This window comes from Aquarana catesbeiana, linkage group LG03, assembly GCF_042186555.1.
Source record: "Aquarana catesbeiana isolate 2022-GZ linkage group LG03, ASM4218655v1, whole genome shotgun sequence".
Classification (NCBI taxonomy): domain Eukaryota; kingdom Metazoa; phylum Chordata; class Amphibia; order Anura; family Ranidae; genus Aquarana; species Aquarana catesbeiana.
In genome coordinates, this window is record NC_133326.1 from 518,393,745 (window position 1) to 518,399,475 (window position 5,731).

Consider the following 5,731-nt stretch of genomic DNA (forward strand, 5'->3'; position numbering starts at 1 on the left):
AGTGAGTGTACAGCTTGTATAACAGTGTAAATTTGCTGTCCCCGCAAAATAACGCAACACACAGCCATTGATGTCTAAACCGATGGCAACAAAAGTGAGTACACCCATAACTGAAAATGTCAAAATTGGGCCCAAAGTTTCAATATTTTCTGTGGCCACCATTATTTTCCAGCACTGCATTAACAGAGTATCACAGATTGCCACTGTCCTCTTCCACTCAATAGGGTTTAGGTCTGGAGACATGCTTGGCTAGTCCATCACCTTTACCCTCAGTTTCTTTAGCAAGGCAGTGGTCGTCTTGAAGGTGTGTTTGGGATCGTTATCATGTTGGAATACCTCCCTGTGGCCCAGTCTCCGAAGGGAGGGGATCATGCTCTGCTTCAGTATGTTACAGTACATATTGCCATTCATGGTTCCCTCAATGAACTGAAGCTCCCCAGTGCCTGCAGCACTCATGCAGTTCCAGACCATGACACTCCCACCACCGTGCTTGACTGTAGGCAAGACACACTTGTCTTTGTACTCCTCACCTGGTTGCCGCCACACATGCTTGACACCATCTGAACCAAATAAGTTTATCTTGGTCTCATCAGACCACGGGACATGGTTCCAGTAATCCATGTCCTTAGTCTACTTGTCTTCAGCAAACTGTTTGCGGGCTTTCTTGTGCATCATCTTTAGAAGAGGTTTCCTTATGGGATGACAGCCATGCAGACCAAATTGATGCAGCATGAGGCATATGGTCTGAGCACTGACAGGTTGACCCCCCACCCCTTCAACCTCTGCAGCAATTCTGGAAGCACTCATACGTCTATTTCCCAAAGACAACCTCTGGATATGACGCTGAGCACATGCGCTCAACTTCTTTGGTCGACCATGGCGAGGCCTGTTCTGACTGGAACCTGTCCTGTTAAAGGGCTGTATGCTCTTGGCAATATATATATATATATATATATATATATATATATATATATCTATATCTACAGTGGGGAAAATAATTATTGACCCCTTGCAGATTTTGTAAGTTTGCCAACTTATAAAGAAATGAAGGGTCTATAATTTTTTTATCATGATAGAGACAGAATATCAACCAAAATTCCAGCAAAAACACGATACAAATGTTGTAAACTGAGTTGCAATTCAGTGAGTAAAATAAATATTTGACCCCCAAGGAAAATATGGCTTAGTACTTGGTGAAGAAACCCTTGTTAGCAAGCACAGAGGTAAGACGTTTCTTGTAGTTGGTGACCAGGTTTACATACATCTCAAGAGGAATTTTTGCCCACTTTTCTTTACAGATCTTCTCTAAATCCTTAAGGTTTCTTAGCTGTTGCTTGGCAACTTGAAGTTTCAGCTCCCTCCATAAATTTTTTATAGGATTAAGGTCTGGAGACTGGCTAGGCCACTCCAAGACCTTAATGTGCTTCTTCTTGAGCAACTCTTTTCTTGCCTTGTTGGTATGTCATTGTCATGCTGAAAGACCCATCCATGATCCATCTTCAGTGTTCTGGATGAGGGAAGAAGGTTTTCATTCAAGATTTTACAATACATGGCCCCATCCATTGACCCCTCAATGCGGTAAAGTAGGTCTGTACCTTTAGCAGAGAAAGAGCCCCAAAGCATAATGTTTCCACCTCTGTGCTTGACTGTAGGGATGGTAGCATTTTTCTTCCTCCAAACATGTCGAGTCCCCCCCTCAAGAAGGCACATGTACAGTCATGCCAATGAACATCTAAATGATTCAGAGAAGGATTGGGAGAAAGTGCTGTGGTCAGATGAGACCAAAATTGAGCTCTTTGGCATTAACTCGACTTGCCGTGTTTGGAGGAAGAAAAATGCCCGCTATTACCCTAAGAACACCATCCCTACAGTCAAGCTCAGAGGTGGAAACGTGATGCTTTTGGGCTATTTCTCTGCTAAAGGTACAGGCTGACTTTGCCACATTAAGGGGCCAATGGACAGGGCCATGTATTGTAAAATCTTGGATTAAAACCTTTTTCCCCCAGCCAGAACACTGAAGAAGGGACATTGATGGGTCTTCCAGCATGACAATGACCCAAAACATACCGCTAATGCAACAAAGGAGTGGCACAAGAAGAAGCACATTAAGGTCTAATTGTGTAGCCTAGTCAGTCTCCAGACCTTAATCCTATAGACAATATATGGAGGGAGCTGAAACTTTGAGTTGCCATGCGAAACCTTAAGGATTTAGAGAAGATCTGTAAAGAAGACTGGACCAAAATCCCTCCTGACATGTGTGCAAATCTGGTGGTCACCAACTACAACGTCTTACCTCTGTGCTTGCCAACAAGGGTTACTAAGTCATGTTTTCCTTGGAAATCAAATACTTATTTTACTCACTGAACTGCAAATCAATTTATAACATTTGTATCATGTGTTTTGGTTGATATTTTGTCTCTATCATTTAAAATACACCTATGATAAAAAATTATAGCCCTTCTTGTCTTTGTAAATGGGCAAACTTACAAAATCTGCAGGGGATCAAATAATTATTTTCCCCACTGTATATCTCAATAATTTGTTATTGAAAAATTAGAGTGTGGGTAATGGCAAAACATTTTTAGTTTTGGAGTAAGCTAGGAAGGGTTAGGTTAGGATTATTGCCCTGTCTGTCCTCACTGGAGAAACTCACCTGTGTGGGTATAATAAAGGAGAAAAAGCTGCGCAGAAAAATGAAAATAATAAAAAAAAATGAAGTGAGTGAATAAATGTGGTATAACACAAACAAATATGAATACCACTATAAACAATAAATGAAAAGTCGTCAAATAATTAAATAGAAAACAGTCCAGTGATGTGAATGAGGATGAAATAAACTCCTCCGTGCAAAAAACACCAAATGTTGTGAGCCTCCACCACACACAATGCGCGCTTACCAGAGCGCAAGCTTTAACAAGCCTGTGTAATTGGTCAGTATCCGAACATCAATCCAGCAGAAGCAGCAACTCTCTATGGACACACTGAAGGCAAGCCAGGAACCTCAACTCAACAGGTATAACCAGCAAGGCAGCGATCAGGAATCCTGAAGGCCTCTAGGACAGTGTGCTTGGGGATGTTTGGGGCCACACGTTTAAACGCCCTCTTAAAATTGTCCACATTTAAAAATCCGCGACAGTGGGTATCAAAGACGGAGAAGATCTGTCTCTGCTCTCCGAAGTTTAGCTGAGGGCTCCTTTTTACAGACATGAGCTTTACAAATTCATCAGCTCGGATGCCCCCAGACTTGGAGGATAATATGGAGTCAACTTCTTGCAGGGTTTATAGCTGAACAACATCACCACGGCAACCTTGAAGTCTTCTCTACTCAGATATCCTTTCTGGCCCTCATCACACGCTGCAAACACCTCTTGTTTCTCCTAGTGAGGACTCCTGTATGAGTGTCCTGGTGACCACTGTAAAATATCTGATAGGGGACACTTGTTCAAGTGACAACTCTCTAGGAGGGTGAACCCTTCACTTTGGAGATATTCCTCTGATTTCCTGTGTCTCCAGGACAGCAAATGATGTGAAATCTTTTCAGCTGGACGTAGAAAGAAAAAGATAGACTGATGGGGTATTACCGTTACCTGTGCTATCTGAAACAAAAAGGTTGGCTAATAATACAGTTAAGAAATGTGATGTCGGAGGAAAGATGTTGTCTGTTTTATATGCTAAGCAAGAAAAGAGCTGTACAATCCACTAAGGCCCCATTCACACCTGAGCGTTTTGTAGCTTAAAGCCTGAAGCTACAAAACGCTGGAGGGGAAAAAAAATCAATTATTGTCTATGGAGATGGTTCACATCTCCACTACAAAACGCCTGAACCTCAAACAAGTTCTGTAGTTTTTTTTCTTAGGCAAATTTGGGCGTTTTTCTGCTTTTTACATTGGTGACCTTTTGACCTGGACAAAATCTTGTCAAAACGCGCCAAAATAGCAGCAAAAACACACTTCAAAATCGCGCGACTTTCTGCCTGAAAACGCTATGCTCAGGTGTGAATGGGGCCTTAAAGGGAAGAGACAATGAGGAGATGCTTGTGTGCTACTTTAACTAAAGATGACCTGGTGACTCCTCTTCCAGCCTCAATGCTACCCAGTTTTGAAGCACTTTGTTGCTGTATTCACTATTGCCTTCTAGAAAACCCGTACTGGTAGTCATTGCTGAGCTGAATATGCTAGATGCCTGGCTATTTCTAGAATTAACATTTTTGGAGGCAAAGACCTGGAACAAACACGTAGAAAAGAAAGTCCAACGTTCAAAGGACAGAACTTCTGATATTCATATGGCTATTCAATAAGTACCAATCGGTTGGATAAACATGACAGTCAGGGAACCAGCATTTCCACAGAGGAGAAACCATTAATGGCAGTCTCTAAATGATCTCAGTCCAGGCTTCCTTTAGGGCAGATTCACACCAGATGTGGCACGACTGCGTTGGGTGGCTTTTCCATTGCAGTCCCACTGCATGACAAGGCCAAATGCATTGTCTCCTATGTGTCTGGCTCACATCATTGCGTTGCTGTGGTGTGTGGGCAGTGTTCGCTGAAAAATAGTTGTGCATGCAGTACTTCAGCTTCCAGGTTTTATTGTAAAAGCTTAAATAAACAAACTGAAGTTATAAGCTGACTAGCTACCATGCACAGCTGCACCAGATTCTGAGTGCTCCAGTTTTAGTAAATCTCCCCCCTTAGTGTAAATATGGCTGTGCCCTTTATCCTAATATATTTTTGGACAGATATGGTATTTCTTTGTGGTGACATTAGTAGCAGAGGTGGGGGGAGCTTCACAAAGAAAGTCCCCTTCTGTGGTCTGAAATGTCAACCATCTTCCTCGTATGACCTTTGTTATGAGTTTTACTTCATTATAAATATATTAATAAGGGAAATTTACCTTAAAAAAAGAAAAAAGAAATCCTTTGTTCTGATTGTTGCTTAATCTGGATGTACCTTCAACCATTTCTATGACATTTACTTTGTTAAAGCACTATGGGGTTAATTTAATAAAGGTCAATAGACTGTGCGCTTTGCAAAGTGCAATTGCCTTCTGCAAGTGCAGTTGCTCCAGTCCAGAGCTTAGTAAATGAGGCGAATCTTCGCTTTGCAAAGAATACCCAATCACATGCAAGGAAAATTTAGGAAAATTAAAAAACAGCATTTTTGCTTGCACGTGATTGTATGAAAGACAGCAGAGCTTCTGCTCATTTACTAAGCTCTGGAGCAACTGCTCTTGCAGAATGCAACTGCACTCTGCAAAGTGCACAGTCTATTTGCCGTTATCAAATCAACCCCTATGTATAAAAAACAATTGCATACTTACCAACATTTCAGTTCCAGTCCTTGGCACAAAGTTATTCCCGCCCGCAGTCAATCTCAACCCATCAATTGAGTGGCCCACCCAGAAACCACCCATTTTCAAGAGCAGAGTGGCCCATGCAAACCCCACCTCTAATTATGCAGGGACTGCCAAAACATGACCCCCCCAATCATTGTAATGAATGCCTTGGTGCTGCGCATGTAAGGGTAATTTTGTGATTCTGGAACATCCCTCGGGACACAACATCATTGGGACTGAGGAAGGATTGTCCTGGCAAACCTGGGATAGTTGGCATCTATGCATTTTATTTTTATTTTTTTTTTTATAAAATTCTGTTTTCACCTTTTTTAAACTTTGTTTGCATCTTAGTGCTACTGATCATATCCAACCTCTTTCATTCACTTCCTGTTTTGCATCT

At 41.8% G+C, this 5,731-nt stretch overlaps 1 pseudogene; it reads right to left on the minus strand.

Annotated features, from left to right (window-relative positions):
- Positions 1-3,006: 3,006 nt before the first annotated feature.
- On the minus strand, positions 3,007-5,409 carry LOC141133989 (EF-hand calcium-binding domain-containing protein 11-like; annotated as a pseudogene).
- Between the last annotated feature and the right edge of the window lie 322 nt (positions 5,410-5,731).